The sequence below is a fragment of the Amphiprion ocellaris genome, chromosome 13 (genome assembly GCF_022539595.1).
Source record: "Amphiprion ocellaris isolate individual 3 ecotype Okinawa chromosome 13, ASM2253959v1, whole genome shotgun sequence".
NCBI lineage: Eukaryota > Metazoa > Chordata > Actinopteri > Pomacentridae > Amphiprion > Amphiprion ocellaris.
In genome coordinates, this window is record NC_072778.1 from 23,973,474 (window position 1) to 23,998,711 (window position 25,238).

Below are 25,238 nucleotides of genomic sequence, written 5' to 3' on the forward strand. Positions count from 1 at the left end.
GAATGTTGGTGGTGGTCGGAGGGGCTGTAGGCGTGGATTGGCAGCCACACTTCCGTCAGTCTGCCCCAGGGCAGCTGTGGCTACAAATGTAGTTTACCACCACCGAGTGAGAATGTGTGAGTGAATGAATAATGGATTCATTGTGTGCCTTGAAAAGCGCTATATAAATCTAATCCATTATTATTATTATTATGTCTTATCGTGCATGTATCAAACAGAGATTCTCCATGGGTCAGAGTAAGAGATCTCTACCACTGTCAACAGCTGATCTTCTTCTTCTTCTTCTTCTTCTTCTTCTTCTGCTTCTTCTACGGTGTAAATCAGAAAAGTTATGTTCTGAGACTGAAGCTGAATGAGGAAATAACATTCTATATGTAGTCTGGCCTTCATGAAAGCACTGACAGATTTCATTTTCATTGCCAAAGGAACAAGTTAACATGGAAATGAAATAGTCTGGGGGCTATTGCATTTAAATATTGTCCACTGTAAAGCAGGTTTAGTCTCTAAAACTAAAATGTTAAAGTTTTTTTTCATTCTTATTGTAATATGGTCACACAATGTTCATACTGGTATATGATTTAAATTTTTACTCAAATGACACATACATATATGGAAAGTCATAGTGCCATCGCACTGTAAATTACCATGGATTATGTAATAGTATTTATTATGCATTATATCACATTACGTATACATTATAAATTCAACCATTTTTGTTTGTCTGTTTTTTTGTTTTGTTTTTAAATCAAATTAAATAGAAATATGAGAAGACATCTGTGAATAGGGGCCAAGCAGCTTACACTTTTCAAGCAGGCCTAGAGGGCCCAACAGCTGTTCTCCATTGGTGACAACATGAGGATGTTTTCTAGATTGGATTTGGACCTTTTTCTGACTAATGCACACTTACATTCGAGGTTCTACAGTGTTAGAAGGATTTAGAAATAAAGCCCTTAGAGGCAAAAGTGCACGTGTAGATAATTCTGGGGACAGAGTCAAAGGGAGGCTTATTGTATGTCCACAGAAGAAAATGAAATCCCTGTCCAGACAACAGCCCCCAGTGGGTGTCATGGCATCTGAAGATATTACAGGGAGCAGAGGAGGAGGAGGAGGAAGGAGGGGTCCCCTGAGTTAAGGATGTTTTCAATTTTAGAGAGACATGATTCCAGACCAACAGCCTGAAGCTTTCAGTCAAAATGACAAGAGGCTGTGTATCAGTGCACACACAGACACACACAGGCAAAAAAATTAATAAATAAAGGCCATTTAATCAATCTCTTTGACTGGGCATCAAGCCTGCACACTTACATACATCAGGTGTGGTATGAATACTTCATATCGCCCACTGCGATAGATTTATCATCAGAGGTGAGCCCATGTTTCATATCCCTCCCCAGCCATCGATCGGCCAAACGCCTGTTGCTGCGAACTTCCACTGGGAGCCACTACATTTGAAGATAGAAGCAAAGAGCTTGAAACCCCGACACACTGGATTTTAGACAGATCAACCTACATGATGAAATCCATGAATCTGTGGATACTCTTGATCTTCTCTCACTCATTGTTATAATGTATTACCTAGATTTGTTTTTTACCTGGTGTTTGGGTATATTATGCTGTCAGGTTACAGGCTAAGAACCTCTCTAAATACTATATTCCCAAACAACACCTCTTTCATTCCTGTTTTTTGTTTCTTTTTGCCCAAAAAAAAGCTGCCATGAGCTTTCATGCTTTTGAGCCAACAGAGCATTTGCACGAGAATGCTAATGCAGAGGCAGCTGAAACACTGTGTCATAAAATCTTCCTTCAGCAGGAGTAGCTGATTTTCTCTTGATCCACACGAATGAATACCATGAAATTATTCACTGATTCTGCAGTACATATAATTTTGAGAATGCAAATTGTAATTTTAGTGTATCTTTAACAATATGTTTTTCTTCAATCAGTTATTATATCAGATGTTTCTTTTTTAATGATTGTGCATGTAGGACAGAACCAGTGTGTGTTGTGTAGCTCTGAACCAATGAATGTGACTACTATGCAAAAATGTCCACAATCCAGCATCGTTTCTGGAGGCTTGGTCACATTACACAGGCTCTTAGCAGGTGTCCTAAAGATACAATCTAAGGGACTGACTCAACGGAGTGTTGGTGCAGCTCAGTTAGCATTGCTTACTTTGCTGTTTTCATGTAGTGCTCATGCATAAGAGATTCTCTTGTGATCCAAAAGCATTCATATTGCAAAATACCATTATGAAAAAATATCAGTGAAACTGATAAGAACCCTCATACTATGATCAAAGTTAATTATTGCAATTTAGATTCTGGCTTTTCTGTGTGCTGGTTGATTAACCGCTTTGGTTCAGACTGCCTTAACCTTTCACCAGATGTTATCATCAAGTACATGTTTTACTTTCTTCGGTATTTTTTTTTTTTTGTAATGATAAAATATCTGCAAAACTGACATTTCCATCCATGTCAGCTTTAAGTGTCTGCTAATAAGCCAAAGTTATCATAATAAAATGCTGAACTTAAGCAATGAGCACAGTAAGTATTAATATGTTAGCATTTGTATGTTAATATGTTAAATAATAATCATGTTTTGTTTCAATTTGTTGACATATTAATGTTATAGGGTTTTACAGAGGGGCTCTTTGATACCATTTTTTGTCACTTCATGAATCTGAAAATAATGTCAACAGCCAGTAACAAAAATAAATAAATAAAATCTATTTTTGAAATGTATTTGTGAATAACATGTTCTTATATACAGGCTTTGAATGATATGCAGACAAAGGAACAAACTATGTCTCGGTAAAACCCTACAGAGTACAGATATGAAAAAACAAGGTTTGGCTTGTGTTTCTAATCTTATCATTTTCTTTAAAGAGTGTTGTAAGTGGCTTTACTGGTGCTTGTAAAAACAAGGTGAACTGCAGAATGGAACTAAGTTTGTAAATTTTCAGGATAATGAAATGTTCCAGATCACTTGGCTGGCAGCTGCTAGCTTAGCCATAAATATTGTGCATCTCTATAGGCAATATTCATCATAGAAGTAATGTCTCCTAACCCAACATGACTGATGAGCTGCACAAAATGTGAGTGACTGATTGAGAGCACAACACAGTTTGAAAGAAAAGTTGAAATCCTGAATTAAAGAGGGAGGAATCCATTGTCTCTGTGGCAGCTACTGTCCATGGGGCTTCTTGCTGGCACCACACTGGTGCTAGACCGAAATGATCACCTCCGACTGCTACTGTCCACCACAGAAGTGAAACCAAGAGAAAGTCATATGGGAGGGCACCAACGCTCACTCCACCACCTGAACTCTCACTGCACAACAGGTATAAACCTCTGACTCTGATTAAAATGTTTGAAAATACTAAGCAATCAGAACCCAAAGAAGCTAATTACAGCATTAGCAAGAAGGGTATCCATAATCCCAGAAAAAAACAAAACAAAACAAAACAAAACAAAACAAAAATACAGAATTAGTGCTAGAGCCAGAACCAGAAGAAATACTGCTAACTCCAGACCTGATACCTTTCTGATTGGGGACTCTGTAACCAGGTGTGTAAAGATGGCAAAGGCAAAAAATGTAACTATGGCTGATATATCTGTCAGGGAGCTGAGAGAGTTGTGAAGTGGAAACTTAGTCCCAAATCATGCACCAGAGTCTAAGACTTGACTGTGTTCAAATGTTTAAAAACCTTCTTTAAAGATCTTATAAGAATCACCAAGAGAAATCAGCATTCGAGGGCAGCAGGATTTATTGTTGACAGAAAATTTAAGAGTAGTTCTTTGAAATAATTAGCACCCCCAAGAAAAAAACAGAGACACTGAGCTGTGCACTGTCTTTTATGCTGTGAGAGTTGGTCATTTTTCCACGCCTATAGGGCGTCCAGTAATATTACTGGAGTGACAGTTTTGACACTACTTTTCTGAATCTATTGGTCAGACCTTGACATCAGGTTATCATCTTTCACCCCTATATCACACCCTACAGAGGACATGGCATTAGGTTATTATTAGGTCATGTTTTACTGTTTTACAGAGAACATGCCCAGACATATTCAGACTTTGCCTTATTATTTTGTGATAGACTTCATGCTTGTTACACCATTAAGTGTTGTAATGTTTGTAATATATTTGAACAGTTATGTTTTGTTTACATTATTATGTTTTGAGCACTCCATATTTCATTTTCTAAAAAGCATATGATTTGTCTTTACACCAAAAATGCATGTTTTACTTTATGCTCTTTCAGCTGTGTGTGTGTGTGTGTGTGTGTGTGTGTGTGTGTGTGTGTGTGTGTGTGTGTGTGTGTGTGTGTGTGTGTGTGTGTCTTCCACAGACACACACACACAATATCTTCAAAACATCAGTGATTACCAGAACCTTCATTATTATGTAGTTCATACACACCTTAACTCTATTCTTCAGTTTAGTAGCATTTGCCATAATTATATCATCTTTTACTTTTAGCACATTGGACCCAAAAAATGTACACTACAGCTGTTGCCAGTTAGCCTCTCGACACATGAAAGTGATATGAGGATTATTTTTCATACTGGCATCTTTGAAATTTTATGAAAGCAACTGTCTCTGAGATGCTGAAGAAAAACTTCTCCCTCTGACTGGATAAACTGAGTGACTGTCAGTCACATCTGTTCACCTAAGGTCCCATTCCAACTGTGGGAAAAAGAACTGAACGTTTTAGTAGACTCCTCTGCCTGAATACATGGCTGACATCAGCGTGCCTTCCTCCTGGGATAAAGTTTATTGACAACTCCAGTATCTTCTTGAACTGTAAAGAATGCTTTCAACCTGATGGGATACATCCAAACATCACAGGATCCAGACTGCTCAGTAGCAACCTACCTCATGCCTTTGGGATGCCATATCTAAACAAGAATATGTAGATAAGAACAAAGGACAGGACACACAGGCAGACAGATTGTATGTCTTTGCCTTCGCCTGACCCTCTGCTCCACATTTCCCAATACCAGTGGACTATTTATATCCACTAATCACAAGGTTGGTGGTTCAATTCCCCTGTAATGCACTCCTTAATGACCTCCCTTATATGACCATTAGACATTCGCAACTCATTCAAAATGCGGCTCCTGAATACTGACAAACACCAAAAAGAGAGAACGCATTGTTCCAATTCTTAGGTCCCTAAACTTGCTCCTTTTTAAATATAGAATTTAATTTATATATATTTCTATAAGTTTCTGAGAGGTTTGGGACCAAAAATATGCTTAAAGTATGCATTTCTAACATTATACAGAAGGAAAATATCCCCAAAATTGCCCAGTATCTACACACACCACACACATAGGGAGAGACAGAGAGAGCAAGGGAGAGAGGGAGAGAGATTGTTCTGTGCTGGTTTGAAGTCATTTTTGCCAATAATGGGGTTTTGATTGAAGCTTGAATAGCTGTCCACTGTTGTGGATGCCATGCATGAAAAGCCTAAAATTTTTCAAAAATACAATAGTTAGTGAGAGTTCAAGTTTTGTGTCAATATACCTAATAGAATGGCACTTTAAGTAATGTTTGTGAAAACAAAAGATTATCTTTTCAAGAGATCATGTGACACAATGCTCATTCAACAGCACACCACTATGAACAGATTCCAATGAAACAAATCAGCTCTTTCTGAACAGCCTGTTAGCGATCAAATGTGTCTGCAGCATCCGTTTTTTTACTTCCAAAATGTATTTCAATAAGGAGAGATCAATTGCAAATGTACAGTAATTGTGTTGAGGCTAGCAACAGAGAAATGTTTTAGGAGATTAGAGTTCATCAGTGACAAGCCGTCTTATTACCTGTTATGATCCTGCTCCAGCCTCTGCCCTTCTTCCTCCTTTTCTCTCTTTTTTCTTCTTTCTCCCATTGTTCCTCATCTGTTTGTTTTGACCTGTCTCTCTCTGGTTCCCTCTGTCTATCATCTCTCCCTCCTGTCTCTCTTCGTTCACTCGCCTCTTTGCTCTCCCTGCTTCACCTGCCTGCACTCTATTTTGCTGATTACTGCAATGAGTGTCACCTGCAGTAATTAGTTCACTCCATTCACCTGTTCTCTACCTCACCTCCAGTAAATACTGGAAGCTCTGTGCTTCCATTCACTCCCCGCCGGATCATAGATTCACATCCCTTCATGGCTTCTGCTGCACTCCTGGATTCTGTTTTTCCCCACCAAGCCTTCTACCCACTGTCAGCTTCAGCCCTTGGACTCAACAGATTCCCCCATCCTGGATTTCCCTCTCATGGACTCTGTTTAACACCTGTCTGTTTTTGGATACTCTCCAGTCTTCAGTCTACCAGTTTTGTTTCCCCACGAGCTTCTGGATTCCCCGAGCCTGCCTAGCCCTTAGTTCTGTTTTCCCCTGGTTTTTGTAAGTACGTTGCTGTGTTGTTTGGTTCAGTTTATTCCTGTTTGGTTTTGTGGTTTTTGTAGGTTTAGTAGTGTGGTTTCTTTTAGTGTTAGATTTGGTTTAGTTTATCTCCTGGTTTGTTTTCCCTTTTCTGTATTGGATTAGTTATTTGGTTGAATAAATCTTTTGCCAGTTTTCTGTGTGCCTGCGCTTCGGTTCTCCTGCTACCCCCGTAACATTACCACTCAAATGCATGGCTTGGTTTGGCAATGATATCCTTTAGGTGCTGAAAATCAGATACACGTATCGTCTGATATGCGCTCCGAATGACTTTTTTGTTCATATGCTCCAGTTCTGCCTTTAAATAATCTCATTCAGGAATGGACTCTTCAAACTTCTCAGGTACATCCTAATCAGCAGAGCTGCTGTCATCTAAACCCAATATCAAAGGAAATGCTACTTTGAACTCAACCTGTAATCTGCTGCAGCTCCTTCTTGTTACTGTGACAATAAGCCAGACAGACACACTTCTGGATCACTATGTCTGGGTTTATGTATTCTAACAGTGACATAATGCTGCAACCATCAGGTCAAACTGAATAATACAGTATTACCCCGTATGATTTTCACCCAGCATTATCTCACATAAACAACAAACATTACTGCAGCTGCCCTTTAGATGAAAACTAACCCTGTTAAAGATAACGAGTTTAAGAATACCGTGAAAATTTGATTAAGACAATGAATTAATTACACAGGTTTTTATTTTGACCTAGGTTTCTAATGGCCAGAGACAAATTCACATACCTAATTCCCATGAGCATTAGGTATGATATGAAAGTTGATAAACATTACCATATTACATCAGCATGTTTATAGTGCCATTTTTAGCATGTTTTTTCTTTTTTGTAATACATCTTTCACAAAGAAGATAGGTATATGGTGGTGGACAAAAGTTTGCATACACTAAAGACCATATGTATCATCGCAGCCTTGGGTGTTCAATGATTCCTATAACTGTTAGCTCTCTATGATGGAATCTTTAAAACCCATGCGTCTTTGTCATGAAAAAGCATCATGCATTTAGATTGTTTCACAGATTTATTTGAGGTCTTCTGGAAAAATAACAACCATGGGATCAAAAATAGACATACAGCAATGCTAGTAATAAGTTCATGTCCCTTGGCCAATTTCACTTCAGCTAGGCACTTTGTGCACGCTTTTGGATGTATCTTTGACCACTCCTCTTAAAGTAATTGGTCTCATTCAATTAAATTTGCCGACACAGTCTTGCTTCTTTATCACAGTTCACAGGTTCTTGATTGGGTTTAAGTCAGGACTTTATCGAGACCAGTCTAAAACCATAATTCTAACCTTATTTAGCCATTTCTTTACCATTTGTTATGTGTGTTTTAAGTCATTGTCTTGTTGGAACACCCAACTATGGCCAAGATCCAGCCATCTGGCTGATAATTTTAGGTCCTCAAAAAGAATATGAAGGTAATCCTCCTTCTCAATGATTTCATTTACTTTGTGTAAAGCACCAGTCCCACGAGCAGTAAAACAGCCCCAGAGCATAATAGTAACATCGGTGCTTGATGACAGGTTTGGTGTTTTTTGAGTTAAGGACTCACTTACTTTCCTCCAAATATATTGTTGCTCAATTTCAGCAAATAACAAAATTTTTGTTTCACCTAATTACAGAACTTTCCTCCAGAAGGCATTTTCTTTGTCCATATGATCAGCAGCAAGCAAGTCAACCTTTAAGGTGCTGCTTCTAGAGGAAGGGCTTCCATATTGCACAGCAGCTTGTCAGCCCACGGCAATGTAAAACACACTTGACTACTGACACTGATACAAGTATTACAGCAGCATTAATTTATTGTAGACCTGCTTTTTGCTGATTGGGAACTTTTGACAAACCTGACCAATTGTCTCTTAGCAGCAGTTGATAGTTTTTGTTCCTGATCGAGGCAGTGATACAACTGTGCCATGCACTTGATATTTAGAAACATGTTTGTGCAGATGATTTTGGGATCTGTAGCTGCTTTGAAATGTCTCCAAGGCACTTCCCTGACTTGTTAAAGTCAGTGTTTTGCTTCATCAAATTGAGAGAAACTCCCCAAAGTTGATTACCGTATTGTATTTGTTGCTGTGCCTGATGGTTCTGTCAAATAGGCTGTATCTAAATTGTCTCAGAGGAGTCAGCTGCTGTAGTCAATCATAATCGGTGATAAGAAGTTAAGAGGTCATCCACTAAGATAATTTGATTAACACAGTTTTCTACATCATCAATGCTCATAATTAAAATTGTTGTATGTATATCTTTGACCCAGCAGATTCAGCAGATTTATTCATATTTCCAGAAGTCTGTAATAAATCTGTGAAAGAACCAAAATGCATGATTGTTTTTCAGTTTTGCTTTGTTCTGTTTTTTTGTTTTTGTTTTTTGGGGTTTTTTTTGTTACAAAACAGATGTGTGTCAATGATTCCATCATAGAAAAGGAAGTTACAGGAGTCATTAGAAACTCAAGACTGTCATGATATACTAGATGTTTACAAGTGTATGTATACTTTTGTTCACGACTGTATGCAGACTGTGGCTATACACTAAGCCAAACATGATTGACTGAAAGACATGACACATCTAACCATTGCATTACTGTGGACTTGCTCAGTTGAACCATACAAGGATCAAAAATAAAGAAGGCATTTTATTTATTTATTTATTTATTTATTTATATACTCCAAAATTGCTATATCTTGGTTTGGTCAAAACCACCAGACGGCTGTGGTAAATCACCATGACTATGTGAAATCACCAGTCATCAGTGGAGACAGAGTTGTTTTGGGCATCATATTTACTATATACTGAATTTGTAAAGTGATTCCACATTGTGTTTTGGGTTGTGCCGTAATTTGAACTGTGATAATATATTTTCTGACAGTATAACAGATTTGGGAGCATGATTTTGTTGTTTGTCCTAAATGACCAGACATGGACATCAAAAACATCAGCATTAGCAGAAAACTTTTTTTTTTTTGCATCAAAATTCTAAATTTACAAGCTGTGAAACATAATACAGCATATTTGCTTGGTGTTAAAGGTGATGTATTAATATGACTGTAGCACGGTGCCAAATATATCATTTGTTTTGTTTGTTTGTTTTTGTTTTTAATTTTAAGATACTTAACAAGTAATGCCTCAGTATCAATGCATAAAACCAAGAAAAGTTATTGTCATCTTGCTCACTAGAACCCAACAAAGATTTTCATACACACTGAACAGACTGTGTCTGACTAATGGCAGTCAGAGTATGTAAGTCCCATGTAACTTTTTTCAATCTGATCCACTCCCAAAAAGATGTAGGTAGTGCAAGACAAATGTAATATTTGTTATGTCACTTAAGATTGGGCCCTAGTGTCAAGAAGGGATTTTGACTTTGACGGATGATTTATTTATTTTGTTCTGAACAAAATTTCACCTGGAGGCTATTTGATATTAGAGCTGACAAGTCAAACACGAATATGCCTTTTCAGATAGAGAGGACTAGTACAAGCAGTTTGAACTTGTTAAGCCCTGAGCACTGTTATGTGGCAAATCCACTATCAGTCAGATGTGAATTACTCATAAAACAGAAATTTTTCCTTCCTCTATGCTCATCTGCAGGGGATACTTGGGACTTAGCTTGAATAAGGTAGCACAATGGAGCAAATTTTGAAAGGTTTGTTTGCTACTTTCATCTGTACAAAGCCCTCCTATGTGTCCCTTCCAACACTTGTCCCTCCCATCCACTAGGTCTCACTGAAAAGCATCCACCCTGAACAGTAATCAGAGGTCTGTGTTGGTGAATACCATTTCCCCCTCACAGAGTGTGAAACAACATACTTGTTTTATGTGTTTTCAGTGCCCTGCAGGGGGGAAGTAAAGCACAAACTTTGAAAGAGAGACTGTGTTCAGATCCTAACTTATTAAGGACTGGTTTAGGAAGCAGTCAGGGAAACAGCAGTTGAACCAAGCAGGGCGATTACAGTAAGTTTTAATTCTTTCATGGCAGATGTAGAGCAATGAGCAGATGAGTCACTCTCCGCCGCATGTGTCCACAAACTATCCAATCAGACCCATACAGGAGAGAAAGAAGGCACACATCTCAGTCAAGCCCACCAGGGAAAGGGAGGAGAAGGGAAGCAGTAGCTGATGTGGAGGGCATGACAAAATTAGGCTACTTGACTGTTGAAGATTAAATTAAAAGAAAAATGAGGGGGAAAAATGCACATCACTCAAAGAGCAACTAAAAAAATACTTTTAAAAGGTTTATTTATACAGACTGCAAAGACAAAAAGAAAATCTAAAAATCCCCATTACCTAGAAAATTGTGTGCATCTTGGTGTAGAGTCTGTATGAGTTTCTTTTGTTTGTTTGTTTGTATACATGTCAATTACACAATTGACCCATGGGGTAACAGCTTGTTCAGCAGATACCTTTCTTTGCATCTACAGAGGCTGGGCGTTCTGTATATAGCTGAGTGTATTTTCACACTACAACACCAAGCCTGGATGGCATGGTCAAGGCCAACAACTTTATGCACTGATGAAGGCTGTGACAGGGCTTTGAAAAAATAAATTAGGAGGAAACAATTTAGTTAAACCATGTGAGGTAGAATGCTTTTGTCAAATAGTCCATATGGGTGTTCTAACATGTCTTCGGATATATTGGCCTCAAGCTTTAAGACAATGACACTCAAATCAGGCCAGGGACCTATTGTTGCTTATCATCCCCTGTCCCTCTTGCCCTTCATTCGCTGCCCTGTCCTGTCTTTCAAATAACAATGAAAGGCATGACATTCCTAGAAGACATATGCAGAAAAAAAATCTGAATAGAGAGAGTGAGAACTCAGTAAAAACAGTTTTTCAACTAAAAAAAAATAACACTTTTCAACTTGTCCTCACACATACACATACTCGTCAGACATACTTTTATGTGGCCCAGACATCTGAGTAACAGTGATTTGTTGCATCATATATCTGCTATGGTTACAGGCACTCTGCCTTGGGAGTACAAACCAAAAACAAGGACACAGGGATTGGGGGAAAGTAGTCCCTGCAAAGCTTTTCCCCAACAATACCATGGAGTTCAAAGAAAAACAAGTGGCAGAGCAAACATTCCATATCCCACGTTCCCCAATCCAAGCTTTTAGCTTGAGGCAACAGCAGTGCTGAGATTTGGGGAGCTGAAGAGCTTTATCGATTTGGACATTCCTTAAAGGTTACACCGTCTCACGTCTGCCTTCCCTGCAGACAAACAGAAAGAGAGAGAGAAACTTCCAGAAGGGCCAACCATGCAGTATCACATGCAGGAGTATTTTGGAGGTATCTTTTAATTTCATGCACGACAGCTCTCACATTTGTTTCCCTCCCTTCCGTGCTCACCGTTTTTTTTTCCTTCCTCCAATGCCAGGCCTCCACATACAGATAACCCCCCACCCTTTTCCCCTTCTTTCCATCTCCAGGGTTTCCATTCAAATGACGCTGCATTCTGAGCCATCCGGATGGGAACACGGCACGGAAACAATGTTCATTTTGAACCTTTCCTTTTTAAGTACAAGCGAGGGACTTTGGCTTTATGTAAGCAATTTATTCTGCAGTGCTGATACAGCTGAGTGATGTGATGCTGCTTGTACACAGAAATTACAAGGCTTTTGAAATTGGGCCTCCTGATTCATATATATTAAGTGTCAATGGCCACCTATAAATAGTGCATCCAGCAATACTTAAATAAATAGTAATAACCTTCTCTTTGTTATAGTCTCTTCTGAGTCATATTCTCAGACTCCTTTGAATAAGAAACAAAGCTGACAGATATGCATGAGGTTATGCAGTGTACTGCAAAGCTGGGGTTGGGGGGGTGGAGGCGTGGTGGCAGATGTGATTGCAGGAAAAAAAAAACATGTAATTTGGTGTAGCAATTTTGTCTGGAAACTTGAGTCAAACCTTTTGACCTGGAGAGCTGCCAAACCTCCCTCACTTCCCTCCAGTCACAGAACAGGCAGGGTGAGGGGGTCAGCGGAGGTTATAGTGGAGGGTAAGGGGTTGCTATGAGAGACATGCTTGATCTCTGACCCCACCAAGTCAAAAAAAAAAAGAGAAGTTCAATAGCCCTGACTTGCTTGCAAGGTTCAAATGTCACTCTTGCAAATAGAGAGAAAAGTGGAGGTGACAATGTGTACGTGTTTCAGAAAGCTCTGTCGCTGGATCCTTGTTAGCAAAGCTTGTTAAGAGACTTAATTAGTCCAGCAGGGCTACACTGATTGCTCCACACAGGGTAGAACTCCAGCTCCAGTTTCATTGTCACAGTTTGACTATCAAAGCCAGCACAAGGCCCCTGGTAGGTAAGATTTTCTCCTTTTAGCTGCCCTCTTTGTTTGCCTGTCAAGCTCATGCTAAAGGACCTCACTCCTCTGACTGCCTATCAAATTCTGCTTAAGGACCCCCTTCAACTGTGTCTGTCAAATTTGATTTTGAATGTCACTCCAGTGCCCTGGGTTAAATGCTTCAACAGATTCAGGATGCCAACAATCTGCTTGTCACGTGAAGTCACAACCAGCATGTGGTTACTCTTTATCTCCTTCTCTGTCTGCCATGAAAACAGATAGCAGGGGCTGTGCAATGATAAACCACACAACCGCAGGGCTCTATCAGGCGCTAATCCCACTGCTCATCTTGCCCCGGTGTTCCGTCTGCTGTACACCCTGTGGGTCAATCTCAGGCTGCTTCCCAGTGGCTTCCCTTTCGCTCCCTTCCTCCTCTTGATGCTGCTGCTTTGTAATAAAGCTGCTAATCCGCAGTGTGAGCCCTCACAGCCGCAACGTCGGCTTTGGGGGTAATTGCACTGGAGTTCTCCAAATGCTCCAATTCCCTTAATTATTAACAAGTGTTATTGTAAATTATGGATTATTAGCTCCCCTCCACGACACTGAGATGCCGGCTGCAGTCTTGTGAAGCTGGCGAATGGTAAGAACAGGTGAGGTAAAGGAAGGGGCTAAATAAGGACAAGTATTTGGAGATATGGAGAAAAAACAGGTTAAAAGTAAATAATTTTGAAGAGGAGCTGGATGGAGGAAGTTGAAGCAAGTTGCCAAGGCCCCCCAACTCTGTTTATTCCCTCAGCAGTTCCACAGCCTATCTCAACAACTGAGCTGACTGCAAAATCACTAACAAATCACTGCATCTAAATTTCCATTTTCATTTAGGCACAGTTGAGATGAGAGACTTTGTCAGAATGAGGATGGCACACATGGTTATTTCTTTACTGCCAACAGCCCTTCTTCATCTTCTGATGAGGAGATTCGGGGGGCTGAATGAGGGACTAATTGAGTGGGTCAATTGCGACGTGAGATGGCATGCAGCATGCAAAGCCCTCGTCATTAAATCATTACAAAACATTGAATATGGATTTGTGTCATTTAATTCACAAGAGGGGGGATGCTTGCAGGGATGCTAATTGAATACAGTTCATGCTGATTGCAAATATGGCTGAGCCCACAAAGAGAAATGGCAGCTTTGTGGGTGTCTGTGTGGTTGTTGAGTTATCTGAGTTTTACGCCTTAGTCTCATCATCCAGTGTTTGCATAGATGTTTAGTTACTTCAAACTTTTTTCTTCTTCATTCTGATAAAATTAAGAATGTTTTTATTTGCTGGTTGCACCAATCCAGACCTTGCCTGGCCCAGTGCCAAAGCATTTTAAGCAATCAGTCAAAAGTCTGAGGTGTGAGCTTAGATTAAAGAGTGTGTTTGAGCGGCCTTTATGCATGTACACTTTTACATCCGCCATTTTACAAGGGTTACTCAGATGTCTTCCTCACTCTTTCCCAGATCTAAGCTGGCTGTTGCTATGTCAGAGATGAACAGGGATTTTAAACATTTGTCACCTCAACACTCTACACATTACTGAGATATTTGGTTCCACAATAACTCAAACCCTACATGACAAAGAGAAGAAGAAAAAAGATGATCTTTTATATTAAAAGACCATGCTGGCACGATCCTGTTTCTGTACCAGCCATCACCACAGACGGTAAGGTACATGCTTTTGCCCTATTTGTGCCACCATTCTGGAATGACGTGCTTGATGAACTCAGTCTTCAAAATCAGTACTGTTTTTAAATTTTGTTCAGTTTTATTCATTAATCATAAATGAGTATTCCATTTATATGTAAATACTGCACATGCAGTATGCATGTACAGTATTTACAGTATCTCAGATGACTCTATCTTCTGTTGATATGGAGATCTCTATGATTTAAATGAAATGCTGTTTTGATTTCAGTCTTCAGAATAGCAAATATTTTAACCAATGGGTCGTATTATTGCTGTCTTAATACTGATTTAAAAATATTACCGATCACATTCAAGGTTAAATAAATCTACTGAGTTGGATTACAGATTGCGGTTCTCCTGGTTGTCCTTTGATCTGGGGTAGTTTCACGGTTGAGGCTCAAATACACTGTCATGCTCTATTAGCTCGCGTTTACTTCTTATGTGTTAACCTAATATTTTCTTCAAACCAATTTTCATGATCACTACCTTTAGTCTGCTGAAGTGTCTCCAGATGGCAGCTTTTATTAATTACTGTTTCCTTAAGAATGCCAAAAATGTTCCTTTCTTATGTGTATCTGCTGTGTAAAGCATTTGTTACCTCATTAATTTATAATAATTTTGTAAAAAGTACATATTGTTGACTTTTGTTGGCCCTTGTCCTCATTACTTCTGTGTTGTGTGATCTAAAATGTTATGTTCACCTAGTTTGTCTTAATGTTGCATTGCTTTTATGTTTGATTTTCACACCGAGCTTAATGATTGCTGGTTATGGAAAGTGCTATAAAAGTCAGCTTTATTCTGATTATGTTTTAGTTGGCTTCTTGGAGCAGAGATGTGTCTTTCTTTTCATTGAAGTCTGCAGCAGATGTACCCCTGCTGGTATTGGCTATAGGCAGCTGCACATAGATTCCATACTGGACTAATATCTTGGCAGCCTTTATCATCTAATAAGACATATAAATTCATGCTGGTGGTGGAGAAAGACAGAAGCAAAAATGGAAATATGAGGGAGACGTGTAAAATATGCTGAGAGTTAAAGAGAGCTGAAGGGAAGATAAGAATCAGCTCGAAACACAGGTACAGCCTAATAATTTTCCAGATGAGATTAGGAATTTGGAACCCCGAGATGTAGTGCTCATTTTCCACATCCCCGTCTATCTCTGAGCCTTTATCTCCCAGCCTCATTAGCAACACGGTTTTATATCTTATTACATCAGCCGCTTATTGGTGGGAATCAAAGGCAAATCTGTACCACTGCTTTCTCTTTCATGTTTGTCCCTTTCGTCCCACTTCCCCTCCCCTCTGTCTCTCCAAAGGATGGAAAGGTTTTTTTTAATGACAGCTGAGAGGATTCCAGAGATTTAATAGGAAATTGCCACTGTCACTCAAAGGGAAGGGGAGGAAAATTGAGGGGAGGGGAGTGGGACTGAGAGACAGAAGGAAGAAGAAAGAAAAATCCTGGTTTTGTTCACAGAATGAAATGACTAGGTTTTTTTTTCTTTGCATTGAATAGTCATGCAGGCTCGACCCAGAAGGCAGCTGTCCATACACTCACATGCATTTACACACATGCACGCACACACGCATTCATGCACACAAAATACAAATGCAACATACACTGGATGTCTGAAGCCAGTAGATTCTGTAGATTCTACTGTTTCCAGCTATATAAAGCTCTCAAATGGTGACTAACTTCCTTTGGGAGATGTGTGTATATTATCTGTATAATGTACATTATTTTATGCCTCCCAGTGGGCAGCTACATTTCCTCTAAATGTTGCTGTTAGTGGATGAGGGCTGGATCGAGTCTGACAGCCGGTGCGTCCTGTTCATTAGGCTGAAACAGTCGGCCTCCTGTGGAGAGTTATGTTTACCGTCAACGGCAACAAGCACACAAACTGTGATTATTACCATAGAGACCTGGGACACGAAGCAATGAGCACAACAGCACACTGTGGATATTGCCTCTGAAAGCGATGATAAAAAGGAAATATGAGTTGTATATTCCCCAAAATGTTGCAAGTTTCAGTTTGGTGAGTCAGATTTAGAGAGAGGAATGTTGGCGTGTGTGGGGAATAGAAGAATGTGAGTCGGTGTCCGTGCACATCTTAAGATGCTGGACAGTTGGAGGGTCATTCAACCTGAAGACTGAGCCGTGTGCTCGCTGGAGCGAAGCTGCTGTGTCGCTCTCAAACAGAGTGCTACTCCCACCTGCTGGACAAATGCAGAACAGAAACACACTCGCAAATCCTTGGAATCCTTGTGTGTGTGTGTGTGTGTGTGTGTGTGTGTGTGTGTGTGTGTGTGTGTGTGTGTGTGTGTGTCAAGCATGGAGTAAGCAGGGGTAAAACTATCTGGTAAATGTAACTTTTTTAATAAATTAAATTACCAATTCTTTCTATTTACCCTTTACTTAGTGCTACAAGACTAAATCAAAGTGCTGATCACTGCTGTGATGCACACCGTATAGCAGAGTAATAACCAAATGAATGATCACCATTACAACCAGAATTTTACAGCATTATAGATGTAATAACAGACTTTTGTGCACCGTCGCGTTTTGGGAGGCTGCTGCTGCCGATTATCACATATTATAAAGAGAAATCCAGGAAACAAAAAAATGAGCACTGACTAAGACTGAGTTCAAACTGCTGCAAATTACTGATTTATCTGGCAGCAAATCAATCCTGACTGCTAGAAATTATGTTTCAATGCAACTAAATTACAACAGCAAATACATTTTGAATCAAACTTAATTGGAACTGGATTATGTTTCGATTAAAATAATGGGGAAAAATAGCTGAATTATGTTTTGATTAAAATAATGGGGAAAATTGCTGAATAATTCATCTGACAAGTTAAAAATATATCAGATGTTCACTGACAAAACCTTTTTTTTTTCTTTCAGTGCCATATCCCGTCGAATGGTTTTGTATAAATACTAGCAGCTCTTGGCTAAAGAAAGTGGTCTACTTTAATGTGAAAAACACAGCAAGGAAATGCAATGTCTTTCTTTACAATGATCCCAAACCACCATGTTTTCCATACCTTAATCAAAGTGCCTTAAACCACTGATGGGACACGACTGATGTGACAGTCATGTATCTGTCCTCGTCACCTCTTGCCAACTCTGCTGCAGTTCAGAAATGTGGCGTTTTCTTAAATCAAAACAACACATTGCATCTGAAGGTAATCCAGCCAGTGATTTTTTTTTTAATTATTATTTATTTAACCTTCAATCAACCAGGCAAGTCCCACTGAGATTATATGATCTCTTTTTCAAGGGAGCCCTGACCAAGACAGCAGCAGCACCAAAGTTACATAGAGAAAACATTAAATACACATACATTCTATAATATACAGTAAGAACTCACAAAAGAAAGCCTAAACAGGACGAAAATCACACTGTAATTACTGGTTTTAAACAAAATATATCACAAAGGTAAGAGGGGAGCAGACCAAGAATGGATCTATAAATAACACTGGAAAAGCACTCAGAGAGCACAGTACTCCGCCAAGGCTGCTCAGCTGACCTGTTATTTCCGACGAATGAAATCATTAATAAAAAATGACCTTGCGCATAGCACAGGCATGTGTTATGCATGTACATGTTATGTGTGGATATCCAGTTGCGTGTAAATTAGTCTTATAAAAGTCTACCGATCAGTTCATCCGAAAATTCACATAAAGATGAAAGAAAACGGTTCCACGCTGTTGCTGTCTAGCAAAGGATGTGCATAAACTTAGAAGCACGTAGCTGGAATGGAGACAAGCTCTTACGTTGTTTCCTGAAGAAAGGAGTGAAGCACAGAAAGGTGAATTTGAGTTCAAAATAAGGCTAACGGCTGAACATAAATAAAGGTTTTGTGAAACACCAGGAGCTTCACCATTGTCTGGCTGGGGTTTGCTATATTGCATGACCTAAATATGTAGCGAGTGGCAGGAATTGATGGGACTCAGAAACACCCCACAGGTTAATCAATTGTTCCTTGTATGATTTCCAACTGATAAATCACAGTCATTTTGTAGTAGGATTGCAATCATGTGATCGTCAGCAGGTAACGGACACTCACAACGGGAAATACTTAACGAAGCTGTGGATCCAGACTATAAGCCGCATCACTGCCAAAATCTAATCACTTGGTCCTTGTGTCATTTCTGACCTTCCCTAAAAATTTCATCCAAATCCGTTAGTCCGTTTTTGAGTAATGTTTCACACAGACAGACAGACAGATTCACAGACAAACGTACGCCAATCGTCACATAACGCTGCCGTTCCTTGGTGGAGTAATTATACCATTATGTTGTATCTACTTGACTGGACATAAGACCTGATTTAGATTTAGATATATTTTATAATTTATTGCAGCATTAGACTTGCTATTCGGTTATGGTCACTCTGTTTTCTGTGGAATTCCATCACAATTTCCATCAAGACTGTCTCAGAACAGTAAATCAGCAGATCTATTACTAATACGTTTTCAGTGAAAATGATGAGGGGGAATTTCCCACATTTCAGCACCAAATAAATTAACACAGAGAATGAGAGACAGTTCATCAGTCAAAGTTTTACCTCCTTTACTTTGTTCTGCAATTTCACATCTGATCAAAATGAACTTCATGCGATGATTGCAGGTCAGATAATTGAGACTCACCAATGATGAATGTAATACGGCAAATTCTGTCCAAACATTGGCAGTAACAGGAGCTGAAGTTTAGCTTGCTGCTTCCAGCTGCTGGTTGGTTTACTAAATACCTGCAGCACCAGACGGGGTCAAAATCAATGATTCCAAATACAGAGTTGAATGCATTCATGTAGAACAACAGCAGTAACTTTTTTAACCCTGATATGGGGACAGGATCAATCAGGATTTAATGGTGAATGAAATGTGTACTGTGAGCTGTTGCACACGGGGCCACAGTTTATAAACTGAAATCATCTGTTGCATAGTGAGTCCTGAGCTCCATCACAGCTGTCAGGATATTTTTATTTTGCTCTTAGTTAAAGTCTGATCAATTTTCTAAGTCAAAAACATTTTTTTCCTGTCAATCTTACAGAAGAATGTATACATTAGTGGGATTATTGTGCTTTGCACAACTATAAAACACCATTTAAGCAACTACTAATATTTGTAGCAGGTGTCTTGTAACAATGACAACATGTTCAATTGTAATTGCTGTAGTTTGATATAATTACAAATACATTTTCAGACAAACTAATAAAAAGATGGTATCAGCTACACAGTCAGCAGATTTGTAGTTTTTTGTGTTTTTTTTTTTTAATCTATTAATCTATTTCTAGTTTTATTGTGGGGGTTTGAGGATGAACTTCTTAGATACACCACAGCATCCTTGCTGCTTCCCAGTTTAAAGACTTATTTCACCAAAATGACCACTGAATAAAACTATATTTCAAATACATATACTTAACTTCAAGTTGGCAAACCTGCCAACACAATATTACATGCCCCAACAATTGTCTTTGAGCCGTGCTTGGCAACAGTGGAGAGCTAAAACAAAAACAAAGCTACATATATAAACAAAGTCTTAACAGGAAAGCCCTGACAGAGCCAGACTCAGGGAGGGTCGCCATGACCAGCTGGGGTGACAGGAGAGGGGAGACAAGATGTTATAAAGAAGAGACAACAACAAGCAACATAATCTATAAAGCCTACGCAGACCAGACGCATGCAGCTCCAGAACCAAAGATACCTGCTAAAAGGTACTGGGAAAGAAAGGACAGAAAGGAAACAGTAAAAACTGCAGCACAGAGAAGACGCAAGGCTAATGACATGCAGCAGCAGCAGCAGCACATAAATGGAAGGACAGTGAAAGAAAGGAGAAGGAAGGTGCATCATGGGAGGTCCCACGCCAACATAAGACAGTCTGTAATTCATGGATGCCTCAGGGTCCACTGAATCAGCGCTAACTAGAAGCTTTATCAAAAAGGAAAGGTTAAAGCCTGTTCCATTTTCAGAATTCACTTAAATAAAGTACAGCTTTCTTTATTTTCTCATCTTCATTTTCCATATTTGATATTGATATAATTTGAGATTATCAGAAAGTAATCAAGTTACACTAGTTCAATATAGTGTTACGTGGACTAGGCTGCTGACATTTTTAACAGGTAATTAAATCAGAACGCATTTTGAAAATAATCCTCCCAACACTAGTCTTTGTAGTCTTAGTACAACGAGCAGTACAAAGAAGAATATCAATACACACTTTGAAGCTTACACTGTGTGTCAAGTCTGTCAAAAAGTGGCAAGAGTAGAGATATGAAGTAAGCAAAAACAGAGCTAAACAGAAGACTGAACTCAGGCCTGATTTTCAGTTATGGAACATTAAAAAAATAGGCGAACACAGCTTCAACTGTAACACTGGACAATTTAACATAGCTTTGAAATACATCTGGCATTTATATCTCATTCCACACTGTATGGTGGAATCTTATATATTCTTTACTTTTTTGTTCCAAGTGTCTACATTAAATCAACCCAAATCTGTATCACTTCATCAAATAAGATAATCCTTTATTTCCCCCCATGTCAGGGGAAATTCACATTGTTACAGCAGCAAACATATTTACATCAGCTAAAACATATGTATAATAATAATAATAATAATAATAATAATAATAATAATAATAATAATAATATGTACACTATGTACAAGGATGAAAAATGAAAATGAATAAATACAGTATTGACACTGTAGACAAAATGTAAGTCTAGTTTATGTTAACATCAGCCAGTGATGCTGATGTTGTAAAGTCTTACAGCAGATGGGATGAAGGACCTGTGATAGCGCTCCTTCTTGCAGGGTGGATGTCTCAGTCTGCTGCTGAAGGAGCTGCTTAAAGACCCCACAGTGTCATGCAGTGGGTGAGAGGGATTGTCCATGATGGATGTGAGCTTTGACAACATCCTCCTCTCACCCACCTCCTCTATGGAGTCCTGGGAACAGTCCAGGACAGAACCAGCCCTCCTGACCTTCTGTTTAGTCTCTTTCTGTCCCTTTCAGTGGTCCCCGCTCCCCAGCAGACCACTGCATAGAAAATAGCAGACGCTACCACAGAGTCATAAAATGTCCTGAGCAGAGTCCTGCACACTCCAAAGGATCTCAGTCTCCTCAGCAGGTGGAGACGACTTTGGCCCTTCTTGTACAGGACCTCTGTATTGTGTGTCCAATCCAGTTTATTGTTGAGGTGAACACCCAGGTATTTGTATGTGTCCACCATCTCAATGTCCAAACCCTGGATGTTCACCGGTGCAGTCTGAGGTGTCCTCCTCCTGCGGAAGTTGATGATCATCTCCTTCATCTTACCGGCGTTGAGCTGCAGATGGTTTCACTCACACCAGTCAACAAAGTCAGAGATGACCATCCTGTACTCCTGATCGTCCCCCTCAGATACACACCCGAAAAGTCATCAGAAAAGTGTCACATTTGTTCCAGAAAAGTTCTCCATTTCTGTCTGCTGATTGTTAGGAGATTGTGTTTGAGTGAAATTCTCCACATCAGACACACAGTCCTGAAGCCTCACGTACTGTGGTCTGTTGGTGAAGTAGTCCATGGTCCAAGCAGCCAGTTGAAAGTCTACTCCTGCTCTTTCAAGCTTCATCCTGAGCAGAAAAGGCTGAATTGTGTTGAAAGCACTGGAGAAGTTAAAGAACATGACCCTCACAGTGCTGCTGGAGTTCTCCAGGTGAGTCAGTGATCTGTGCAGCAGGTTGACTTTAGCTGTCTTGCAGCTATTTCAACAGAAGTCAACTGATAGTTTTACCAGTCTACTAATTTGGAGATCATTTCTGGAGTTTTTCTTATTTGTTTTTTTTAATGTTCTTATTTACAGTTTGTTTGTTTGTTTGTTTGTTTATGTACAGTAATTTTACAATATTCAGTGAAGTCATGCAACATTTTACCCTCATACGATAAACGTTTCTGGAGTTAAGGGCCCTTGAAGTAGAAAGGGGTGGGTTGAAATCCTGTGCTTTTAAATTTGTGTTATTGTTGCTAGGGTTAGGGTTAGGGATTTTTTAGCCCACACAATTATATAAAGGGGAAAGCCACATTAAATTTTACAGGATGAAAAACACACTTGTTACATCTACTTCAGGTGTCACAATTATTTAGACCTTGATGGAATGATGACTAGAAAATAATGTATCAAAATGTTGGATGAAATGAGGTCTTTCAAAATTGTTTTAGCTAACCACTTGTTCTACATAGTGATATGACCCTTAAAGGTTTACCTAAAATAAAGTTTTTTCCAGTAAACTATCAGAAAACAGACAACACATCCAGGGTGCCAGTTGTTGTTTCTCTGACTCTGTCATACACATCACACTGCTGCAGTTTTGCCATTGAAGCTAGTATATACATATTGATAGACTGATGTTCAAAGTTATGGAAAATAAGTCTCCAGAAAAAAAAAAAGATAGATTTTGACTTTGGATTCTGATGCCTGGACTGGTTGTAAAGTAGATTTGGCTGCAGTTTTGAGCAGAGCTCAAATGCTAAAATTATGAGGGTTAAAACAATCTTTTTTTTTTTTTTTAATTGGAAAAATAACACAAATGACTGAGTGCAAATTCCATTCAAACCCTACTTGAAAGACCTGAAACTCTGAAAATGTTCATGAAATGAAGGCCTGTACTGTACTGTACTGTACAAACCTGTTACAGATTTGGTTAATTTTATATGGAATGACCCAAGGCCCTGTTGGGAATAGACTATCGATTAATCTTATTATATTCATGAGTTTGGTTTCTCAGGAATATCACAACAATACAATTTAATTCTTTAAAAAGGATCAGTAATTTACTATAACAGCTTTTCAGTGTACCTTTTAACAAACATTACCCTTACAGTGATGGAACAATACACATTTGGCTCTCTGGGGAGCATTTGGGTCAGCAGGTCAGTATATGTTGGACTGAGCAGAATGAATTATAGTGTGTAGACATGTAAATTAAAAGGAACACGTCCCAGTGCAACACTGTGGAGCACTAGTGTATTTTTAGCATTTTTTGGCAACAATTAAGCTCTGTACCACAAAGCTCTTCAGGCTGTACTTGAGTGAGCCTCATGGGTCTAGGCTCAGCCACTAGACACTTGCAAACAAGCTCCCCTGCAAAGTCTGGTGCTAGGAGTGGAGGGGGGCAGTCTAATAGAGCCAAGCATGTACAAATGGTACAACTCCCTGGGGTAGATGCATTGTATCTCATCAGGTCGGGGAATATGTTGGGATCTGGAGGAGTTGCTGGACAAAAGGTAGAGGGATGATAGCAGTAGGTGACAATGTAGAAAAGCAAAAGAAAATTCGAATTGAACATTAACCTAAGACAAAGTTATTGCTGTCGTCTGTCATAAGCCTTCAGTAGTCAAAGTGTAATACTGTGTAGAAGGCCCTGTTGTTTCATAATGTTAAGCCATGAAGGAGTTCACTGGACAAAAAAGGTGGCATTTACTGTATATTTCTACACCTTCTAGAATTCATCATCACCATCATGTCATTTCAGGAGAAAAACAGCATTGCTATAGTTACCTCCCAGTATGTGGTTTGGATACACTGGTTCTTTGCAGAGCTGCTGCTAATGTTACCACACCGCACATACCAAACGAAAGGAGAACTGAAGGAGGGAGAGAAGCAGAGGATCAGAAATGTAAAGACAGAACAAGGAAAAGAAGTGAGCAGGGTTTTATCTGTGGATATGTAGAAATAAGCTCTCTTCCAGGCCATTCCATTGTAGAACCTGGCAAACGCTCCAGTCCAGGCCTGCAGTAACACTAGCATGCATGCGCTTTTGAATATTCACATGCGTGCGCGCACGCGCGCACACACACACACACACACACACACACACACACACACACACACACACACACACACACACACACACACACACACACACACACACACACACACACACACACACACACACACACACACACTCCAAAATGGTCATGCAGATACTTCCAATTCTAGGCATTTAGCCTGAGTATCACTCCAGCACAGAGTAGGCCTATGTTGTCATGGAAACCGCATCCCAGCAGAACAGAAGGTGAGGGGATGTGAGGAAGAGATAGAAAGATGGAACGAAGTGGAAAAGTTGCGTCGAGGAGTGCAAGTATGAAACACAGATAAGAAGTAGAGTGAGACAGAGAGAGCAGGTAGATGGGAAATGAGAGTGGTCAGGAGTAAAGGGGAAAAAGAAGAGCACACATCAGATGATAAATGAGGAGCAGAGAGAAAACACACTTGGACTGGAATTCAAGAGAAGGGTTGCATTCAGCTACTTTTGCCGCCAGACCGTAATTAATTACTGTCAATATACAACAGTATCTTCCTGTATTTACTTCATGACTGTAAAGTAAAGGGTTAATGCAGCCAGTTCACCAATAACATTAGTCATTATCTGCCACTCTCTGGAAATACATGCTATGATTAGTCACTATCCATAAGGTTAATGTCTGCTGTCATGGTAAAACTTTTTTTATTGATCAAACTATGACAAATTTTTGAGTGACTATTCCTGATCTGGACTTTTCAGAGCACAGTTTCTATATGAGACCAGTCCACAATGAGTTCAGACAACATGCTAATGCTACAGCAGTGGACAGTTTCACAAGTTGTAGGACTGTTAAGCAGAAAAGCCCCAAATCACAATCTAGTCAATATTTTAAGTTTATGTTCAGACTTCGCTGACAGACGCCCCACAACCAATAACTCAGATGTGAAAATTAAACTTGAAAGGGATTTGA